The sequence below is a fragment of the Serinus canaria genome, chromosome 4A (assembly GCF_022539315.1).
Source record: "Serinus canaria isolate serCan28SL12 chromosome 4A, serCan2020, whole genome shotgun sequence".
In the NCBI taxonomy this organism is placed as follows: Eukaryota; Metazoa; Chordata; class Aves; order Passeriformes; family Fringillidae; genus Serinus; species Serinus canaria.
This window is the reverse complement of record NC_066318.1, coordinates 7,540,487-7,563,906: the sequence shown is the minus strand read 5'-3', so window position 1 is coordinate 7,563,906 and position 23,420 is coordinate 7,540,487. Positions and strand designations below refer to the sequence as shown.

Below are 23,420 nucleotides of genomic sequence, written 5' to 3'. Positions count from 1 at the left end.
CTCATCTACCTGGAACTTGCAAAAGCAAACAACAAATTCAGAGATTTTTTTTAAACTTAAGTGCAAGAAGGTAAAACTGAGGGGGGCTGAGGTCAGGTGTCGCTAATGGACTGAAACTCAGAAGGCTTCATTTAAATTCCTGGCTCAAACACAGAAAAGTCATGCAAGCCTCTCAGGAAATTCTTATGTTGATAGTAATTCTTATTCTTGCATAGTTCCCAAAAAAAGAGCAGCATTAACACTTCCTTCTGCTTATTCTGTACCTTAACCATAAATGTCTTAAAGAAAGGACCAATCTCTTACCCTCCATTGCAAAAACTCAGCAAGCCTCATTTTATGAGGTGACTCTCAGAGCAATAGTGTAAAAGACAGTAGGTTCCCTGCCAGCATAAGCAAGGAGGAATGAGGTTCATAAGGCTGAATCTGTGCAAATTTTCTTCCCCAGAAGTGACTGGGACCTGCTTGCTGAGACCTGCAGGTTACCCTCAACAGGCTTTAAGCACATGTCCCTCAATTTCCCAATATTCAGCCCCAAAGGAGCCCAGTTCCTTACAGGGTGGGCTGCAGAGCTGAGCCTGCAGCCTGGCTCAGGAGCAGCTGGATAAAGCCCTGCAAAGCCCATGCAGCCCAGAACACTCTCCATCCCCCCAGCAGCTCCAGCTCTGCTCTCAGGCAGCACCTCTGGCAGGTAAAGGGGCTGATACCCAGTGTGCCACAATAAAGCCAGAAGCATTACTCAGTCTGTTAAACTTCCCCCCCACCCAGGTGGGGGAATCAACCAGATCCCCAAATTAAATCACAGTACAGTCACTGCTTATTCAACAGCAGCCAACAAGCTCCTGCAAGCCAAACATGCAGCATGATGGTGCTGATCCCTGGCAAGCTAGACAACAGGGAGTTTCAGCTGCTAATTTTGGGAGGGTGGGTTCTGTGCAACCTTTTAGAAGGTACAGCTGTGGTCAAGCAGTTTGCAAACCCTTCTATCAGCTGAAGGTAAACAGAGCTGTCCGGAAAGAGACAGCCAAGGCTGAAATTCTGGCTGCCCAGATGATAAACATTCAGAGAAATGTGTCAATTAATGTTTTCTTAAATAAGAAACAAAACACTAGAAACTACAAACCGTACCCTAAGTGTTGTAATTATGTTTCAAAAGTGTCTTAAACCCCAGGAATTTCAGTAACAGATCTCTCACTAGAAAAAGCTACTGAAAAAAGAAAAAACATTTTCCATCCTTCCCCTGTTGTCTGTGATCTTGTTTAGAAAGCACTTGGGAAAAAGGAAAAGAAGTCAAATTAATTTGTCTCAGAGCAAGAAAGCAACATCAGACTGCAATAAATCAGTGTCACTACATAGCTGTCCTAGTGGCTCATGAAGTAGGAAAAATCTCTGTAAATTCACCACTTATTTACTGTAGAATAGATGGTGTAGATCCTATCTACTCTTCACAAAATCAGAAACATTAATCTCAAAAATTAATGCAAAAGAGCCAGAAGTGAAGGAAAGCTGCTGGCTTTGCCTCCCAGGAGGCTGCAATGACAGTGAAATCACATTTAGTCTAACTGCAGGGTGTTCCCCACACTTGTCTATAATTTAACTTAATATGGGGAGGAGTGATAGGGAACCAAAGACAGCAGTCACCAGTTCAGGATCAGGCAAGCTCTAGTTCGTGACTTCGGAGAAGCATTAAAAACCTCCACAAAATGCACTCTCATTTGCAGGCTTCAAGGTTAGATAAATGCATCCAGCATCAAGGCTAGGAAAATGCATCAGGCACTGCTGGAGATGAGCACTAACCTCTCCCTAGGTCCCTTCAAGCTGCTTTGCCTCCTCTTCCTCCTCCTTCTCCCTCCGTTTCCCAGCTCAGCCAGTGCCCAATACCCCTAGGACAGATGTTGTGGTTAAAGAGATGTATGCACTGTAAACAGCAGGCAACCTCACCACTACTTTGAATTTCTCGAGGGTGTGAGAGTCCTCCAGCTGTGGAAATCATTCTTTAGAGACAGATGCTTCGCAGAATAAATGCAGAGTAAAATATCTCTTCTTAGCCTTTTGGCTAAGAGATAATATGGTATCAGTTTAATAAAACATAACTTAGCAAAACCTTAGAGCGATACATTCAGTACAAACAAAATTAGGATGTGAAAAAGCTGTACTACAAGTATTTTACAGGTGTGTAGATGAATTAAATTTTTGAACAAAAAATTCAGCATTTCAGTTCAATACTTAAAAGTAGTGGTATGCAAGTGCTTTAAGCTATTAGTGACTACTGAAGTGTTTAGAGAGGGTCTGCATTGGCTTCCAGCATCAGGTATAGCCAGAAACCAGCCAGCAAGACAAACTCCTCTGTTAGGAGATGAAATCCTGCCAGCTGGAATGGCAGGGCAGCATTCAGAGCCCAACCTCTCCAGGTGAAAGATCCCAAAAAGTCCAGCAGCCACCACAGCCAGCAGCCACTTCCCAAAAGCACCCAGAGCTCCTCACACTTTCTGCAAGGCAGAGGTTTAAATATTTAACGCTTTAACATGCAAGTTGAAGCAGTTCTGCTTTGCAAAAGCCTGCAGCAGACTGAGATGGAACAAACCCAGAGTAGGGAAGACACACCCTGAGCCCTCGCCCGAGCCCCTCGCTGCTGCCCAGCCGGGGCAGCACTCGCTGCTGCTTGCACGCGTTTATCAGGTGCTGATAAACTCCCAACTCAGACACAGCAAAACCTGAAACTCGCTCTGCCCTCAGCTGTTGTCCTCCATCCACTACAGCAGGAGGAATCACACGACTTTTCGCGGAGAAAAGCAAAGCAGAACAAGTCGCTGCAGGACGATGGCAGCGGGCAGCGGCGGGCAGCGCGCACGGCCAGCCCGGCCCGGCCCGGGACACCTTCCCCGGCATTCCTTACCCTCCTCTCTCCTCCCAGGGACGGCGAATCGCTCCCTCGCCCGGCCCGAAGCGTCTCCCACGCCCCCGGCCCGGAGCTGGGCAGCCAGCATTCCTTCCTTCCTCCCTCCCTCCCCGCCCAGCGATGGGAGGTCGCTTCCCAGGGATGCGGTCATGCCGCGAAGAGATGCGCGACAGCGGCCCGAGTATCCCCGGAGCGCGGGGATTCTCCCCAAAAACCGGCTCTTGGTCCTTTATTTCTTGGCACTTGGGACCAGGAAGCAGTAAGATACAGATCTTTTAGGTAAGCAAACTATTTTTTTTTAATTTTAAAAAACCCAAAACACAAACCCCCCAAAAAACTGAACAAAAAAAACCTTCTACTGCTCTGTACTCTTTAAAACAAATGGATGTTGATTTTCTAGTTCTCAGTGTGTCCAGTCAATCAGCAAAGCAGAGCTTGTATTTGGCTTTATGTACTTATTTTATGGGTGCCTTTGAAACAACAACAGAAGCTCACAGAATACTAAGGATCCAGACCTATTTGGCTTTAGTCTGCACCAAAGGAGGATGCTGCCTGCTATCTCACCTCATAGTTCCTCAAAATTTAAAAAAAAAAAAAAATTAAAAATGGTCTGAATAGATTAGATTAAATTAAATACAGACTTCAGAGCTGGCCCATACTGTACTATATTGCATTACCTCAGCAATTAATCTTTGTCTGCTCTAAATGAAACAGGAACAGACATCTGCTGCTAGCCAGGAAGGCACAAGCAACAGAAACATCATGTACTGTGTGCTGCTGATGCAATGAACAGGAGCAGAATCAATCACCAGAAAGGTTAAGTTGGCTTTCCAAACTATAATCATATATTTCAGAGATTTCTGTTCCTGTTAAGTCCATAATGTTTGAGCATTTCCATAGCTAAAAGGAAAATATGTCATTTACTAATAAACACAATATTTGAATTAGTAAAAAAATCTGAAGAACTCATGACTGTTCTAAAGATTATGGTCACTATGGTCACTGGGTGGGGTTTTTTTGTTGTTTCTCTTTAAAAATTACAACAGCCAGGAAAGTGAGTCACTGCCTGGTACCATTTCTTGGGTATCACCTGAAAATTTAGCTTCCAGCTGAAAAGTTTCAAAAGAGGAATAAAACACACCCCAAAAAAACAAAGCAAAACAAAAAACCTAACCCCAAACCCACAGCCTGCCAGCTTCCTCAGGATGGTAAACATCATGGAAACCAAAATAGAGGGTTTTATGCCCAGAACTGCAGCTGCAACTTAAAAAGAAAGAAGTTGGATTGGAAAAATACTTCTGCAGTCCACAGAGACCAGGCTGAGTGCACATCAGACAGGGTTTAGGGAAGAGCAACTTCAACTCTGCTCTGACTTGCAGCAGCAGCCAGGTTCAGCATCACATCAGCCTCTGGGTGCAGGGAGCCCAAGTGGCTGCTCTGACCAAAATCAGGGACTGCATCCTGCCTCTGAAGTCTAGGGGCAATCATGCAACAAAAATGAAGAAACTCATCTCGTGAAGTTTAGTGTCTCCACTTTCCATCCTACATGTGAGTACATTGCACAGCATAAATCCATCCTGTAAGGGTTAGTGAGGCTTTGGGGGAGAGCACGCCAGAGCCCAGCTCCCAAAGGAGACTGTGACTTTCTGTCAGTGGCAGAGCCATTGCACAAGCAATGTCTGCTCAATGTCTGTCATCTGTGTTGCTGGAACAGCAAGGCAGCCCCTGCAGGTGTGCAGGTGGCAGACAGGCACTGCAGAGGGAGATGCCTAAAGGCCACCAGCCCATGTGTCTTCAGACCTCTGCTTACCCACTTTTCTTTTTTCAGTAAGTGTAAAGCATCCTGCAGGGCTATCAGGTGTAATCATTCCCTCTGACAGAGAGGAAGAGGACATCCCTGCCCCATCACCAGCTAGCACAGGTCCTCAGTGCTCCACCACAAGGAGTTCAATTCACAGCGCCCGTGAAATGCCCATCTCCTACATTTGCAAAGGATCAGAGATAGCCAGTTTTTCCAGAGCTCTAAGAGCCCTCTGCTCTGTGAATACTCAAAATCCAGTCCTGGCGGTCCAACCTGCAATTACAGTCAAACCTAAAATAGCACCTCGGTGGTGCCAGCACCACTCATCCCCACGTCATGTCCCGAGACTCAGCACGCCGGGTGTGGCGTGGCAGGCAGCGAACGCGCAGTTCCCCGGGCACTCCCAGCAGACTTCCTCACACGCCTGGTCTCACACCACTCCCCATACTCTTCCAAAATAGGAATTTTTTTTTTGGTAGAGCCAGTAGAGCAGTGTATTTTCCTCTTCTTCCTGCTTTAAAAAGAACCTTTTAGGGAAGAAGAAGTTGCCTGAGGTGCTCAGGTGACACATCCACTCCCCTGTGTGGAACATTGTGATGTAGGTTTATGCACAAAGAGAACTTCCAGCACTGGCAGGATTCCCCCAGCACATCATTGCGCAAGGGGACACATCTCCTCCACAGCTCCAGCTGCCAAGTTTCACTGGGAGGCCACTAATACATATTTGCCCTCCAGAAGGTACTCAGTGATGGCTGTGGGAGTGGCAGCTGCTGCCTTCCAGGTGACAGGGAAGCAGAAAGGGTAAATTCAGGAGTCATTTTCACCACAAACCCTCAAGAACAGACCCTTTGGCAAAGTTCTGGGGGAGGAAAGGAGCTCACCCAGTGTGCTGGCCTTTGGCTACAGTGGGCTGTGCAGCCCCACTGCTCTCCCCAGTGAGCCCAGAAGAGGATAAGTACCTGCTTCAGGACACCAAGTTTTCCTGCCCACTCCAGAAGCAGTGTTTTCCTCACTAACACCAAGACACACCATGCTGATGTTGGGAGCTGTTCAACATCACTGGTGATTACACCCACAGGGACGAACAAGTCCCTGGGCATGTCACTTCTGTCCCAGTGATTTTTGGGATGGGTTTTAACTGCTGACACTTCTGCCTGCCTAAAATATCTATTTGCTGGGATACAGCCAGCTCCACTGTTAACCAGCCTTAGGAGTACAGGACATGCTGGTCCACTCCAGCATCCCCATGCTAGAGAAACCTCCATGCCCAGAGGGCTGGGCCACAGCAGCCTCGGGAGATGCCAGAGCCAAGAGAGCATCAGCAGACCTTGGAAAGCCTTCAGGAGCTGCAAAGGTGCCTCAGTCTCCTGCCTCTGCCTGCGCTGGTGCTGCAAATCAAGGGTTTTCAGGAACATCCTCCTTCTTATAAAAAAAAATTTAAAAGGAAAGAGAGAGAGAAAGAGAAAGAGAGAGAGAGAAGGAGGAGAAGTTCAAAAGAGTCCCTAACTGAAAGAGAAAATCAGTTAACTTAAATAGTCTGCTTCACCAGAGAAAAAAACACCACGCTCTATGAGCCAGGGCTTTAGACAGCAAAGCTGAGTGGCCAGCCACCACTGTTTGGGGCTGACATCAGTGACCATTTACCATGGGCAAGACATTCCCCTCCTCCAGTTCTGTCCACAATCTCTTTAAAATGTAAGGATTTTAATGAAATTATGAACAGATAGACTCTCACCCGTGCTTTTTGACACAAATTGAGGGTTTATGCACTTTTTGCTTTCTCCCTCAGTGCAAACCAATGGCAGTGTATATCCCATCAATGTAAACAGCTATGGAAAGATGTGACAACTGCGGAGCAAGCATTTGACCTTAACTCCTCAGTTTATCAGTCTTTCTAAAGAAAAAGCAGACCCATCTTTGCTAGCTTTCCCCCTTAAAAGCTTCCTGAGCTGCTCAGATGTCAGCAAGCCTGTCATCTGGAAGAAAGCAAGACATTAGTCAGGCTCATGCTTATTTAATAAAAACCGTGCATATGCAGGAGGGACTGAAAGTTGGTCTTTATTTAAAAATCGCCTGCAAACTTGAGTATGATTTTGCAGTGCAAAACAGATCTGAGGACTTGCCCGATTTACCCTGTGCTCCACCAGGGCTCAGCTTAGCAATTAACCAGCTGATTATTCACAGCTTAGATCAGGGAGCCAAGCAGTCACCACAGAAGGCCACAAGTATGCCCAGATCACCGCGCAGAGGACATTTCATATCTTGCTATTTCATAAGGAAATCGGGAGGCTTCCACTGATGTCAGCTCCAGGAAACGAGCCACAGGCAGATGATGCCGGAAGCAGGAGGCTTTACATTTAGTACTGAGTCACCCACTTTATTAAACACAAAAGACAAAAAATGGTGGGTGTGGAGAGGGGGTAAGTGGAAAAAAAGGGAACAAGTTATTCTCTGGAGATCATGGGCCATGGGGAGTCAGGCATTGGATGAGGGTTTTTTTGTAAAGAGAGAAAGAAATTAAGAGATTACCTGGAAGCCCCTTCTGCACATCCACTGGAAAAGCAGTTGCCAGATGAGCTGCACTTCCAGGGCAGAAGCCAGCACTGAAACCACTGCAGGAGTCTGCAGTGCCCTTGGGATCTCTCCAGCCAGTCCTGCAGACCTGAGCAGGGCATCACCAGTTCTGAGGCACTTTCCCTTCCTGTCTGTTACATCTTTGAGCCGAAGGACAAGCCACTGGAAGGAACTTGGAGTAGAGAATATTTTTAGGCCAGTTTTGCAGCTCCACCTAACCAGTCACGAAGGGCACCTTGCAACAATCACAAAGAAAGCACTCTGGGTGTTTACAACAGCACCAGATGAAGCCTAATGGCTGGAGCATGGGGAGAGGAACTGCCCTGGCACACTAAAACTGCACCCAGGCAGGGCTGACATCATCCAAAGGCCATCCTGTCCCCTTCCTTCTCCTCAGCATTTCAGTCCTGCCATCCTGGCTGGCTGTGGGGTCAAATGGACCCCAGCAGAAGGAAGATGAGGCAGTGGGCAGAGGGCCCAGTGTTAGCACAGCATCCCACTCAGAGCCAGGCCACTGGAGAAAGAGTGGCACTGGCTCTGGTAGGAGGGTCTTGGAGGCACAAACATCCTTTTTCATCTTTCATCTCAGCTGCCAGCTCTGCCCATCACCCAAGTCTGTCCTTGACATGACTTAGGCAATCCTCTGCTCTCTTGGAGAACATGCTCTAGACAACTATCCACCCTCAGTCACTACTCAAGGAAACAGTATTTTACACTAGAGCTGCACTACTGCAGAACCCAAGTGACTGTTCACACAATATTTCTGAACAGGGAAACCATTCTGATCCATTTTTAGCAACATTCAATTTAGACACATCTACAATTGAGAAGTATACAGCATTCATGTGGGCTGCATCCTCATGGAATGTGTTAATATGGAAAAGCTGCCATTTAATAGGAATGAGGTTCTTTGAACTAAGGTCTTTTAACAGACACTAAAGAAAGCTTTAAGAAGCACCAAAAAAGCAATCATAATGCAAATGGTTGCACAATGCAAATTACAGGAGTACAGATTTGTTTAGAAGAGGTTCATATTTTCATACAAGTCTGTCATAAACCTTTTAACTTCCTATCAGTCATAAATACTCTTCAGCCTAAGCAGCAGCAACACCTTTGCAAAGTTTTCAGCTACTTGAGCCAGATTTTGCTCCTGAGAAGATTCACTTTCTAACTACTAAAACATAAATACTGCTAGCAAAGCCAAGCACTGCACCTCATTTCGACTTTTTTAAAGTCAACTGAAAACAAGAGCTCTCTAAAGCCAAACACCACCAAGGCCATGCCTATAGGAGCACCTTATTAGATTATTAATAAAATAGGTGCAATCTCCAAAATTAAACCACAACAGTTAAAAAGGTGTGCTTTGAAAAATGGATCCATGGACTGGCAAGGCTGGCAATTATGCAGAACCAGAGGTCAGGAAGTGTTTAATACCTTCCACCCATATGCAAGAAGAGATTACACCTCTGCAGTCACAGCCTGCTCCAGCCACCAGATGGACATTTGGCCAACTACTGACCACTGTGCAGACCAGTTTGCTGCACCCACTCCTGGCCAGTGGGAGGCTGTGGGAGATTGCCACTGGGTGGCTCCTCAGTCCCACACAACCCATCAGCACCTGCAGGTGAGCTCCCACTACCAGAAGGTTTCAGGTACTGCCCAGCAGCACACAGAGCCAGCCCAGGCAGGGAGGATCTCTGGGGTATCTGGTATCTCAGCAGGACATCATCCTGCCAGGGGCACGTGGCTCATCACATTGCACAAATTCATCTGGGTTGAACTAGTCCAAAATCTCATCTCAAGGGACATGGAAGCTTTTTCTGGTATTTAGCTCATGCACTTGTTGGCTTCCCTCCAACTGCTCTTTTTATCTCAGACCCCAACTGGACAGGGTAACTCCAGGGGCTCCCACTACTGCACTCTTTTCAAATATGTAGAAAGGTGGGGCAGAGCTGGATTACCACTCACACACACACTCTAAGTTGTCACCCATAGCAATCTTCACCACACAGCTCATTACACTGTTAATTAGGAAGCCATCTCACATTTTCCAGATCATAAAAATCAGCTACTAGTAGACTGATCTTTGTGTTGTGAATCCCGTCTTTGCTTTGATAGCAGATTTTTTTCTATTCTCTAGTCTGTTGTTGCTGTTGACTTTAATGCTTAGTATTAAACATTTAATGCTTAAGTATTAAAATATTTTAGAATTAGTATTGAAGAAACTCTCATCCTAGAAGTTAACAAAACAAAACCAAAAACCAAACATCTACAGATCCTACCTAAAGCCAAACAAGGCATGGTATTTGCTAGAAGGCATGAAGCAACTCTGGAGCTCAGGCAGAAGAGGCAGATCCATAGCTGGGAGCAATGACACCCCAAGGTTCAACGTGGATTACACCAAAGAGGTCCAAATGCTGAGCAAGAGTATCAGCTGTGAGTGTTACACGTGAAAGGGCAATGCACTAAAGAAAGTGCAATGCCTTGCTATGTGCCAAGGTGATATCAAACCCATGCACAGAGCTTTAATTGCTGAAGTGAATCATTGACTGGTACTGGTTGTAAAGGCTCTTGCATAACAGAGGGTTTCAAGGACTGTACAGGGCAGAATCTTGCAAAGGAACCAACTAAAATAACCCTATATAATCCAGAAAAAGTGTATATTCTACTTAGAGAAAGGGAGGGAGGAATAAAAGTTGTTGCCATTAGTGATGGATCTAACTAATGTAGGCTGGGCACTGCCATTACCATCTGTCCAGCACAGCTACAGGAACTTCTGGGAGCTTCTCAGCTGGGCAGAAGCAATGTCAATTTTTCAAGTTTTCAGCAAGAAGTCTGACTATGCTGCCTTTGCTTGAGCATTTGGTTTATATAATACAGTGGCAAGAGCCCAGCTGGAAATCAGATCCACGAGAACATTGCAAAGGGGTGGGCAAAAGAAGGGCAGGAGCAGGATTGCACAGGCACCTCCCATCCATGTCCCCAAGGAAAGCTTAGTCCCAGCTTCAGCCAAACAGAGCAGAAAGGAACAGGCTAAAGTTTAGGTCAGACATTAAGGCTGCTTATTCAAAGTATTTTCAGTCTTCAGAAGGCCTGGTTTCCCCTCTCTCCTTATGGAAAGGTAAATTCTGCCTAAGTGAGGATTCAGAAACTTGCTTGTTATTACCAGGAGCGCTGAGAAACATGAATGCTTTTGTAGATGTATTTCCATTTGTTCTCTACTGACCTTCAGAATGCTGCTATCTCAGAAACAGTTCTTAAAAGCAAGGGCCAAGTTTCTCCCTGAATGCCTGCCCAATACCAATCACAACAGGGTAACTTTATATACACCCACAACACCCTCTGTATTCCCTAAAGTAAAAGTCCTCACAATTCATTCTTGGAGGCAAAACATTTTGTGCAAAATTCAGGAAAAAACAGCTTAATTGCAATATTGTTTTAGAACTCACTTCCTTTATTTCTGTAACCAGCTGGAGACAAGCACCTTGTTCTGTGCTGGGTCAAGGAAATGTTTAACTACAGGATTTATAGCACCATATATATGTGTATATAACACCACAGCACTGCAGCTGCTCAACAGTTATAGCAGAAGGCAAACACTGGTTCAGCCCAAGGAAAACAGGGATGGGCTGGAATATCAGCCTGCTCTCACTAACATCTCGCTGCAGAGGCTCCAAGGCAGGAGAGCATCCAAGCCAGTCCCTGGGACAAGACTCAGCATCCTGGAATCTCAAAACCACAGCCCTGTTCCAAACCCAAACAACCCTCCACAAACCCTTCCTGGCTGATTAGCAGGAAGAAGCACAAGATTGTGATGGCAGCACAAACAAGGAGCCAGAATTGATGATCCTTCAGACCCAGCTGAAGCACTGCTTCACAAAGTATGAATGCCAATTACAGGGATGGGTAGCTTGAATTCAAGTTTCCACTTGGTTAGCACTGCACTGGACAGCCTGAGAACTTTGGTGCTTGCCCAGCAGTTTCATCTGCACCAAGATCTTCCATGAAAACAGAGACAGAGACTGTGAAAACCACGGGACCTCCTCCAGTTCTTGACCTTCCCAGCAGGGCAGAGTCAAAGGCAGCAAGTTCAGTCCTACTGTTTGTGAAAGCAGAGCAAGACACTTTTCTACCTTGTAGGACAGAAGAGAGGGGAAGAGGCAGATCAGCACCTCCCCTTCCCTGTTTGAGCAGAATCCATGGAACAGAGGTCCTGGTACCTGGGCTTCTGCTGCCAGGGCTGGGACAGTACCACGTCCCAGCAACATCACTGAAGCAAAGATCCATACAAGCAGCAAAAAAACCCAATCTGATCAAAAAAGGGACTTTGAGGGAATGAGCACATAGAAAAAAAGGACTTCAGCCATAGTTTTCAGATAGCACAACAGAGAAGGAAGAACATTCAAATGGCACACAGGTGACTGCAAACCTGTTTCAGGAATAACTCACTGCACATCACCTTCCATCCAATCCTGACAGGATACAAGCTTCTTTTATCCAAGGTCTTCAATCTGAATTTCAAACACCTTGTGTGTTCAGCTCTGGAGAGCCCCTAATTTAGTCACTAATGTATTGTCAAAAAATAAGCCACACAGATATAATGCAGAATCACATGCCTTCCTATTTGCTTTAGAGAGATACTTTTCATATGTCAACCTTCAGGAAAAAAAAGGCAAGATAAAACACAGGGGATTTTTCTGTAGGTTCCTTTCCCACCACCTCAAAGAGACAATTTCAGCAACAATCCAAGAGGACATCCCCAGAACTCTGCAATCAATTCTTTCTGTTTTCCCCCTAGCAAGACAGTCTCCCCATCATTTGGACACAAGGCAGGAGAAGCAGTTCTAGCACACAGAACTCCAGCAGAAGCACAAAACTAACAGGACATGGACATCCTGCAGCTGGTATGGCAAATACTGACAGAAGCCAGCAGCATTTCTGATGTTACTCAGCCTGTCTCATCTACCAGATTATCAGATCTGCTTTTCCCCAAATTGGTGTTTTGCAGGTTTTTCCTTGTCTTGACCTAACCCTGCAGTGGGCAGCAACTCACTTTGCCTTGTGTAAGTTCCTGTATTTATACAATTTTTTTTAAAAAGCCTGGCTAGCATATTTTCAGGAAGAAAATTTTGTTTCCTCTAGCAAAAAAAAATAAAAATAAAAAAAAAATAAAATAAAAATCTGCAGTAAAGACCTAACTGTAGGAGTCAGTTTTTCCACTTTAAAAATTTGAGATACAAATAAAAATCCCCTTGACTTTAAAATAAAAAGCATGCAACTGAGCTAGACAAAGGCTGAAAGCTCATCCCTAGGCTTTGGGAGAAATAAAATCCTTCTAGTGTCCTTCTACAGACAGTTTCATGACTGTTTACAAAGATTTTATGAGACAATACAATATTTCACATTTTTAAGTTTCTTTTACAGTCTACTCTAGAATGGAATTACCAGAAACAGAACAGGCCAAGGCAGAGTCTACAAAAACTGAAGAGAAGGCAGCATTTTCTCTGATTACAGAGAGACCTTTGATCACCAAGGTCACATAAACCCAGCACACAGAGCACGCCAGTCATTAACAGCCATGGGACGGGCACTGGGCAGAGTCTCCCTGCCCTCCTCCCATCACATTCCCTGCTCCTCTATCCCAGCCCTGCCCTAAACAGCCATAAAGGCTGGGTCTGAGCTGGGGGCATTGCCAGGCAGCACCGCCTGCTTCCAGATCCTGGGTCAGCTGCATCCTGCCCTTCCCCACGGAGCAGCCCAGGGCCTGCCAGCAGCATTTCCTACACCCTGCAAAAGCACTCACTGCCCCACCAAGCACAGCCAGGGACAGTGGAAAACAAATGAAACAACACAAGAAGTCAGCACTTGAGGTTGATGAGGCAGAGGACAGATGGCCAGGGCAAGGAGACACTCAGACCTTGCCTCTGCTATCCCATGGCCAAGCACTCAGACTTGCCTAAGCTGGGGTTTGAGGCCTGGCTTTGCCAAGAGGCAGTGGGGGAATGAGATCCTGATACTGGTCAGCCTCTTGCCCTCAATGTTTTTTTCTGTTTCATACAAAGAGGGGAGTGTGCAGCTCAGGTCTGGACAGACAGGACTGAGCTGGAGGCTGTGGGGCAGTCTCCTGGCCACTGGATATCCCTGCAGCACCTGAGCTGAGACATTCCTGAAGTGGCAGCCTAATGCATAGGCTGTGGACTCGAGTTTACAATTGTTTCAGGTCCTTCAAGAAGCACAGCTAAACTTTGATCAGCATCTATGATAACTACGTGGCTGGCAGTCAGACATCTGGCTCTACACCTCTCCAACACTGGTCACCTGAGCACTTCTGTATTAATTAGCAGCAAACAGATTTTCTGAGGTATTTGATAGCTGAAGGGCTTCCTGTGGCTGCCAATACCCCAGAAACCAAGACATAGATGTGTTGTGTACAGTTTTCAGCCTGATGAAAAGGAAGACTATTTTTAATCCAAGCCTACGTAGGGTGGGGCTCAGTCTCCAACCAGGCCAAAAAGCCACTATAATCCACAAGACCAATGCCTGGCAATCTTTGCTTGCAGGCTGATGTCTGTTCTATTTTGGGGATGGGAGGAATTTAGAATAAAAAGATATATAAATTAAAAACAAAGGAGGCTATGAAAAGTGAATAGAGGGAAGGGCCAGACTTATCCTGTGTATTTTGGTCTAAAGAACAGGGCTCTAAAAGAACACAAATCAGAATTACTCTATTTTCCATTTCCCACAACAGTTTATAATTTATAACATGGGCTGAGGAGAGTACAGCCCCAGTATATTTTTTACAGGAGGAAAAGCCAATCCATGGCTCCTTGCACAGCAGTGAGACCCTTGGGAGGACAAGGCAGGAAAACACCAGCCATAGACATCCCACCAGGATCCCATACAGGGTTTCCCATCTCAGACACCAGTACAACAGCTGCTGGGATGGGACTTTGTGCAGTTGGGACTGCAAAAAAGGCAAAGCAGAGGATTGGAATCTGGCAAGTTTTGCTTATTTAGGGCTTATGGCCACCAGGCAACCAACCCACTGAAAGCAGAGATTTTTGTACTCTCAGCACCTAAACTTCAGAAGTAACATCCCGCTGGGTTTTATTTGCTACAGACCCTGTATTAACTTGGCACTCAAGCCAACTCAACACAGCCATGTACTTGGCCACATCAGCCCCACATTCCTTGCAGTGCACAGGTCATTTGTCTAAAGGCAGATACTGACAGCCTCTCCCACTGTCTCCAGGTGCCCCTTTAGCACCCAGCCATACACTGTGAAACACTTGCCTAGGCATCAGCCTCTCTAGAGCTCCTTCTTCACCTGGCCAGGGCTGGATCATTAACCCAACCACAGAAGGCTGCAATTAATTCTCTTAGCAGAATGCAGGAGGGCAGGACAAAGAGATGTACACAGGGATAAGGAGAGGACCAACAAGGATGAACCTCAAGCACTGCTATCATCACTTTGGTCACAGACTTCTTCAGAAAAAAGACCAATTTCTAAACAATATTGTGAAGTTTAACCCAAACATGATAAGCATAGCAGCAAAACTGGATGCTGAACACCTCAAAACATGATCATCAACAACTTCACTTCATCCTGCCTTGTTCTACACATAAGTAACCTCATCAACTCCCTCCTCTCTCATGGACAACACTAAGGGCAGTATGTGATGAGGAAACAGTGAATAAGACAGTTAAGTCTATTGTCAACTTCAAAAAGAAAAAACAAAAAAGCTTACTTAAAACATCAGTAATTAGGCCTCCCGCAGAGACACTACACTTGATCTTCTCTTGAAGATCACAGTAATAGTCTCTCTTCCCAGCTATTCAGTGGGGACTCCCAGCAGCATCTGTGAGCTGTCACTCTTTTTACAGGAACAAAAAACCTACTGAAGCGGCAGGAAAAACAGCTGTAAGCATTTCAGAGAAGGAAATGAGACAAGGAGACTGGTTAGAAGCATATGGCCCATATGGATTGACATGAGCAATCTGCAGCAGTCCTAACCAGAGCTTCCCATTGCAGACAGTTATCCTGCTCCCCACATCCTCAGATGCATGGCAAATCAATCATTATTTTATTTCCTCCCTACTAACTCCCAAATGTTACTGGTGCACAGGCCACCACAGCCCATGGGGACAGCCTGGATGTTGCAGGAGGAGTCAGTTTGCCCTCTGGATGTGCACACTGCCCAGCAGCACAGGGGGTTGGACACTGCTCAGCCAGCACAGGGGACACAAGGAAGGGGATCTAAGGCAAGCCCACAGGCCAAGGATGCTGCATTGCATGGGCAGTGGTCACCCTCATGGCCCAGCTGCTGAAAGGTAGAGACAAACAAACAGGAATCAGCTGACAAAACAAACAAAAGAGAAAGAATGACTATGGATAGCTCCATCTCTGCTGACAGCAGCTCTCCTGTCAGCAGAGATGGAGCTATCCATCTCTGCTGACAGGAGAGCAGGCATGGAACCCCCCTTTTCATCATCATGCCACTCACAAACCCAGTGCAAAACTAGCTTTAAGTATGCCAGGCATGAACCCACAAACCCAGGCAGGAACCCACAAACCCAGGCAGGAACCCACAAACCCAGGCAGGAAACCCTAGCTGTCAGAGGAGCACCCATGATATAATTCTTCCAAGCAGGCCAGACAGGACTTGCTTATCGTCCTTGGCATTTTTAGTCTATTACCAAAAAAAGCCAACAGATTTCAGATTCCCAGGAGACCAGTGGATGCCACAGTAACTGAGTGGACAGGCTGGCCACCACGCCTCAGCACCCTGCCCAAGGAAGTCCACACCCCTGATGGGAACAGAGCTGCTGGGAGAAGGCAGAGCAGCCAAGCAAACAGTCCTGGTGGCAGGGCAGCTGCTGGGCAGCACTGATGTCAGATGTGCCCACCTCAAGGAAAAGCTCTGTCATCTCCAAATCCAACAGTGTGGCACTAGCAGAGTACAGATGTGCACATCTTCTCCTCCCACCCCACTCTCCAGGCCTATCAGGTGGGGACTTCTGTCTTCAGCTCCATCACTTAACCACATTTGCTTGTTTAGCTGGTACAGGTTGCTCCTTACATGGCTGCCAAGCTCTCACAGGAACACACCAAACACCTGAAATCCCAAACACAGCTCCTGCTGCCCCATTGGGCTCTGCAGCCACAAACACACAAGTGCCATCTTTTGGCTACAATCAAATCATCTCTTCAATCAGCAGTTGAAAGAGTGGGCCTCCATCACCCTCCCTGGGCAGCGTGTCCCCAGTGTCACAGCACACCCACCTCAGGGCTGCCAGTGGAGATGGGCTGGACTGGGGCTGCAGCACAGTGAGATGAGGAAGGAGGATTTCTGACAGCCAGCATACCCTGTCTCCATGCTGGCACAGCCTGGCAATGCCACCCAGGTAACGCAGAGGAAATCTACACCTTCAGCCCTTCACTTTGGAAGTATTTGCACAAACCAGAAGACTTTTCACAGAGCATTCTGCAGTGCTCCAAGTGGATCTCACAACACATGGAAAGGTGCTATCCAAGTCTCCCCTTCAGAGAAACTCGACCCAGAAGCAGGAAGGATATCCAGGCAGGAAACACTGGCAAGGACAGGACAGGCTTGACCCATCACCTACAACTTCAGCATTGAAGAGCAGAAAGGAGGCAGCTGCTAAGACTGAAGCTGAACTAATGCTGCTGTGTCTAAACACCACCCACTTCATCCTTACTCCCTGCACAGACCACACTGGAGATACCCATTTTTAATTCAATAAACCCAAGAGAGACAGCACACCCACAGGCACGCCCAAACCCCTGTGTACAGAGCAGGGGACACAACAGTAGTTCATTCCTGACCAGCAGTCACACAGCTGAAAGTGCTTACAGCAGCCCAGTCCCTGTCAGCTGAGCTGCTGCTGCTCAGGGGACCCCCAGGATGCCCCTGAGCATCATTTCCCCCAGCCACAGCACCCAGGGCCCAGATGTTGGACCATCACACAATTGCCTTCAGCTTTCACACCTCCCACCTACTCACCCAACAGCAGCAAGAGCAGCAGGTACCTCTGGGTCAAAAAGAGCTTCAGTGGTGCCAGCAGGGACAGCTGATTCTGCACAGGAGCCTGAGCAACTCTCTGGGATGGTCACAGGGCAAACAGTCCTTTCATGCCCTCCCCTGCCAGCAGTGCTGTGGGCAGAGCTCTGCCAAGACATCACCCACCACAAACACAACCACTGCTGCTTGTGCAATAATCCAATTCCCAAAGTGCCAACAGGAATGTGTGTGCAAAGATGTCAACAGATGCCTATCAAGGGGCTTGGGGGCCAGGGATAGGTGATGTTGTGACATTTGTTACAGTAAACCAACAAATTAATTCAACGTTTAATTCAACCTTGCATCACCCTCATTACAAGAGCTGGTCTCAGTTTTGCAACATGCTTGAAAAAAAAGATATTCAGGAGTGTTTTGCTTTGTGTATGCATTAAGGCTTTTGGTAAACTTTTATAATTCAATATCCACCTTTCACACAACTGCTGGTAGGGGTTTCTGGATTCATGTTTGGCTTTTTTGATATAATTAGCAACTGTAATTACATCATGAGCTCAATGTCCAAAAAGATACACAGATCACTAAATGCACAGTAGTATTTAGTCCAAAAAGTGCCGAGCATCCAAATACCAAAAATTGGTTGATAAATATTAACATAAAATGTTGTGGCTATTCCCACTTTCACAAGAAACTTTAAAGAAAGTTAAAAATTAATATCTGTTATTGCATCAGGCAGGTTGATAGCTTGTCGGTCACATGTTTAAACAGCTGGCCTGAAGAGATGAGAATTTTTTTTTAATGCTGAACTACTGCTCTAATATAGATGGAGGCAGAGCAATATTCAAAGCCTGAACAAAACATCAACTTAAACCATGTTTCTTTCGCTGCTTAGTGCTACTTGTTGGTACACAGATAAAAACCAAGTAGCAGCAGGATAAATTTCACCTGTCCAAGCCTCTGCAAACTGCACAGCAACACTGTAGCAGCTGGCATCTCCCTCCTTCCTTTCCCACTCTCTGCGAGCAGAAGCACCACCGTATCCCTGCACAGGGTTAAACTGCCTCCCCCAGCGGGGCAGGTCAAGAGCTGCCCTTGTGAGCACCATTAGGAGGGCCAGGACTGCGCTGATGGATCCCTACAAACCCTGTGCTGGAATAATACAAGCAGGCTTGATGCTGCTTCCCATCACCTCGCCTGCCACAGGCAATTCACAGGCAAGAAAATCAAGCTAACAGGCCTGGATCTAAAAAGGGACAAATGTCCTCAGAGAATTCCAATCCACATCTCTCAGTTTTATGAAGCAAAGAGATGCAAAACATTGTAACTTAAAAAAACAAACAAACTCCAACCACAAACAAGAAATACCCTGTACTGATATAAAGCAGAACTTACTTGGTCTTTGGCTCTGCTGAAAACACAGCCCCTTTGTGCTTCACCACCTATTATTTAATGCTGTGCAAAATAAGATTACCAAGAACATTATCTATGTGTTGGGAGGCGTCACCAAATAAATTAGCACTACTTTAAATATCACCACCAAGACAACCTCAGGTGTGAAATGAGCTACTGATCACATCATCTACTTAGATAAGGAAGCACATTACAGTACCTATGATGGGCACACCCTCCCTAAACACACTGCCAATCATGTAAAAGAAAAGTATTTTTCTTCTCCCAATTCACTATGTTATACATTGTCAATAATGCAACTGCCATACTGAGCACTTGCAGTTTTACCACACAAAAAGTGCAGATAAAGTGGTTCACAAGGCACACAGATCACCAGCAGCCTAAGCACAGCTACTGAATTATCTGTCCCTAGCATCCCTTCCAATCAATCACTGAGCAGTGCTCTCCTTTGCTTCCCTAAAGTCAGAACTGTTGTGTTTCTGTTTCTCCAGACCCACTGAAGTCACTGCACTAGAAAGCCAAGTAAACACAGGAAAGAGTTACTAGAAGATCCCGCATGAGTGGATTCAGCACAAACTCATTTAACAAGACTGCAATTCCTTCACTCACCATCTTAATCTCACAACAATTGAAACGCGGGGCAGAGAAGTCAGCAAGGGAGCCCCAGGGGAAGGGTTTCCTCTGCATTTATCCAAATCCCTAATGAAGTCATCAGTCCCCAGAGCCCTGTCCAGTGTAAAGCCCATCTAGCCAAAAGTGGTAGATAAGTTTCTGGAGTTTGGGGCATTCTTAACCTGGGGAGACGTTTGTGTGTTTTACAGGAGGGGAAACTTCATCAGATTAACTTTGATAAGAGAACAAAGACCCTGATGAAACACAATTCTTTAAATCTAGCACTGAATAACTGAGTTTAATAATCACATTATGATCTCTTAGCTCAGACAAAGAATGAGTAATTCATCTTTCACAAGCAAAAAATTCCTTCAAAGGAGCTTGGTTACAACCAAGCAACATCCTCAAATTGTTAAACCGCTGGCAAGATTAACAGGCTATGATAACAACAACCTTTGGAAAAGGTTTCATTTAACAAATGATTTTATTAGTTTCTCTTTTTTTAAGAGTTATTTAGATGGAAACAAACAGATCTGGAATTTTAAGTCTCTGTGTGTACACACACTCCACATAAGGCCATCAAACACCCCCAGGGCAGAATCAGCTGCAGAATATTGCACCCAGGGGACTTGCCTTGTGTCTACTAATCCCCCTGAATCACTGCTCTCCACTCACAAACTACCAGCAGCTCCTCTTTGCACAAGATTTCTTTTCAAAACAGATTGAATTTCTATACATCATTATGCACAGCGCTAGCACATGCTGATCTCGGTAACTATTCCCTCTTTATTTCCAGGTTCCAGCTGTTGTCTTTAAAGTTACTCTGAGCAAGTCTCCCAGCATTAAGGAGTTTTGCTTCTCAGGTTACCAGGCTCACTAGAGAAGTCACAAGTGCTACTGGCTGAACAATGGCTCCAAGTTGTCATGTAAAAGCAATTTACTTGAGATATCTATTATCTTTTATAGTTGCTTCTACAGATTGACCAAAAACAGGAAGCCCAGCTCTCACATTCCACTGGAATTGTGTAACAGCAATAACAACCTCAAAGGCTGATTCAATGGTATTTGCTCAGATCTATACCAGCAGCTCTCCTAAGAAATCAGTGAGTCTAAGGGATGCCCTGCTTGAAGGCACGGATGCTCTCTCAGAGCAGGCACACGCAGCCTGTCCCACGGAAGCATTAACTGGAGGTCGGATCCCACGCACATCAATAGCCTCACCACTATTTCTACTCAGAAAAACTTACAACTGGAACACAGTCATGCCTGCAGGGTTGTTACCTTCTGTGAGGACTGGGACTTGATGTTATCCATTACAGTATTTCCAGACAGCATCAGGGTGCCCCAGCAAAGCAAAGTTTGAAGCTTTAAGTCCTGAAAAATTCCCTGCTCTTCCTCTTCCCTTCCCAGGCTCCCAACAAGAAGCCATTGTTAGGGGGAGTAGGGTGACACTTCCTCTCCCAGTACAAATTAGAGATGTATAAAAATAAACCCACACAGCTGTCCCACGACTTCGCTTTATTTCACCCCGCTTCAATTAGATGAGAAGTCGTTCCCATTTCCTCACACTCTCTGCTTTGGGAATACTAGCCTGCACAAAAGATAAAAGTGAAATACAAACCGAACCCCTTTTCAGTGCCGCTCTGCGGGAACCCACAGCGGGAAGCGGCACCTCCCCGCCCCTCGGCCGGTTCTGCTTCTATCAACTCGCACAAAGCCCCGAGTCTGCCGCAGCCGGGGCTCCATCCCAGCGGAGCCGAGCCCCGGCCGCGGGCAGCGCATCTCCTGGGCCGGGCCCGCCCCGGCTCAGCCCGGGGGTGAAGTTTTCCAGGGGGATGAATCAGACAAGTGCCTTTTCATCGCCGCGGGGAGATGGGAGCGGCGGCAGCAGCGCGCCCGGCGGACACGTCCCCCGCGTCCCGCCGGCACCGACGCGCTCCGGGCTCCGGGCTCCGCGCCCGCCCCGCCGCCCCACGGCCCCGGGAGCCCCGGGGACACGCCTGCTCGGCAGCGGAGCCGAGCGGCAGCGAGGGCAGGGCCGGGCCGGGCCCGGCGGAGCCGCCGGGGCCGGTCGCCGTCCCCCGCCACCCCCGCTACCGCCGCCGCCGCGGACGGGATGCTCCGCGCGGGCTGGCGCCCGTCCAGCGGCGGGGCGAGCGCCGCAACTTTCCGCGAGTTGGAGCCGCGCCGGAGGAGCCCCGGGAGCACTCACCGTCCGTGCCGCTCCGAGCCGTCCCGCCGCAGCAGCCCCGCCCGCTGCCCGCGCTCGGCGCGCCCCGGCCCCGCCGCCCCGGCCCCATTGGGCCGCCCGCCCGCACATCACCGTGCCCCGCGCTGCGAGTGGGCGGCCGCGGAGTCACTCAGGGCAGGGCAGGGCAAAGCTGAGACTCGGCACGCCCCGTCCTCGTCCCTGCCGCCGTCGGGCTGCTCTGCTGTGCCCGCACCCCGCCGTTCCCTGCCTTCATCCACTTTGCATGCATCCATCCTCACGCCCTGCGTGTGTTCCCAATCCCGCGCACGCCTCGCTCCTGCCCGGAGAGCATCCCTCATTCTTCTCCTGTGTGCAACTCTCCTCCGAGCAGGCGTCCTTTCTTCCCTACAGGCATCCCCTCCTTCTGTGCTGTCCCTCCTCCCTGTGTCCTGTCTCCCATGCACAGGCAGCCCCGGCTGCCTCAGCCCTGCCACGCAGACAGAGGAGCTCTGGGCTTCTCTTTCAAATTCCCCTTGTTCCCCCGGAACAACCCTGCGGGCTGATGCTGAGGATGTCCAGGGAAGGCTGGCGCTGGTGGGCACATCGGGCAAGGAGCTTCGCACAGAGCAGAGCCAGGGCTCAGTGGAGTGCAGGTGCCTGTCCCTTGCACCTTGTTATTCTGTGCTCCTGGACAGAGAGTGTTGCCACGGCCTTTCCCCACGCAGCTTCCAGCTGTCCAATTTGGGATAGGTGACCTCATAACTGTCCTAATTTCTACATTTGCTACACAGATATTCACACTGAAAATTGCCAGAAGGGTTCAGGAAATCAAGGGCCCTGGGGACACTTTTGCGTAAAAGGGGAGAACAAAAGTTAATCCAAATAGGCCTTGAACAGAGAAAGAAAAAGCAAACACCTGCTGTGGGAAGAGGGAGGGGAGCAGAGAGAAGGAGATGGGGCCAGACCTGCCCTTCGGACCTGGGCCAGAAGAAGGGGAAGTTGTTTCCCCAAATGAGAACCTTCACACTCTTGGCCAATGCTGGCACATCCAGCATGACCAGGGTTCAGATATTAATGTCTTCTTCTGCTTTTAGGAGAAAAGCAAATATGCATTCAGGCACAAAAAACCCTTTCCAGGCCAGAAAGATGAGACATTCCCTTTCATGGATGTGAGAACAGCACAAAGTAATAAATTCATATAACAACCAGAAACACTAATGGAAGGTGTCAGTTGTATAATGTAAAAGCACATCTCATATTTTGCTGTTTAACTATTTCCACCAGTGTCAGAAAAATTAAGCTTGTCAAAAGGTGACAGTTACCTAACAGACTATTAATAGATAAGCCACACACCAGCATTACATCATTCTTTCTCTTCTCTTTCAAACTTAAATAAATGTAGGGCATCTTTAACTGGAACTGCCCAGTGAAATTGATTGCAATGAGTACTTAGTTCTCTGAGTTGGCAATGTTACAGGTGCACATTTCTGGATCTGAACTGCATAGTACTCTGTTATGAATTTTGATATGAATTATTTACAGAAAGGCTGTCAGTCTGATCATTATAACATAAGGCAAAACACATTTTGTTGTCAAAACTGCCAGGAAAATTCATTTTGCAGTGTTTTTTCCAAAGCTACAAAATGACACGGTCTCATAAAGTTGTCCCACATGATGGAAGCGACATGGCTCACAGTGGGAGTTTCCTCATCACATTAGCAGGAGCAGCTTCCTGAGAAAAATCAGACTCTCTTCCCATCATTCTTTTATTCTTTTTATACAGTTGGATTTCTCATTGGATATCAGAAACTCTTACATATTCATCAGTTTGTTAGGCTGGGTCTTGGAGATAGGAGTGGTAATTTTAGACTGATTTAAAAGATTGGTTCAATTTTACGC

The 23,420-nt window shown here is 47.1% G+C and overlaps 1 protein-coding gene across 5 annotated transcripts in view; it reads right to left on the bottom strand.

The window, feature by feature from the left end:
- The window catches only part of PLS3 (plastin 3), a 49,802-nt gene extending 28,192 nt beyond the window's left edge, over positions 1-21,610 (bottom strand). The window contains exons 1-2 of one of the 5 annotated variants that reach the window (XM_050974457.1): positions 2,894-2,974; positions 1,795-1,880 (exon numbers count right to left, since the gene is read on the bottom strand). The gene's annotated coding sequence lies outside the window, so the exon portion shown is untranslated. Of the gene's footprint in view, positions 1-1,794; positions 1,881-2,893; positions 3,047-17,296; positions 17,417-21,542 lie in introns of those variants that run through there. The other 4 variants (XM_030228915.2, XM_018914387.3, XM_018914388.3 and 1 more) reach the window with 4 other exon arrangements.
- Between the last annotated feature and the right edge of the window lie 1,810 nt (positions 21,611-23,420).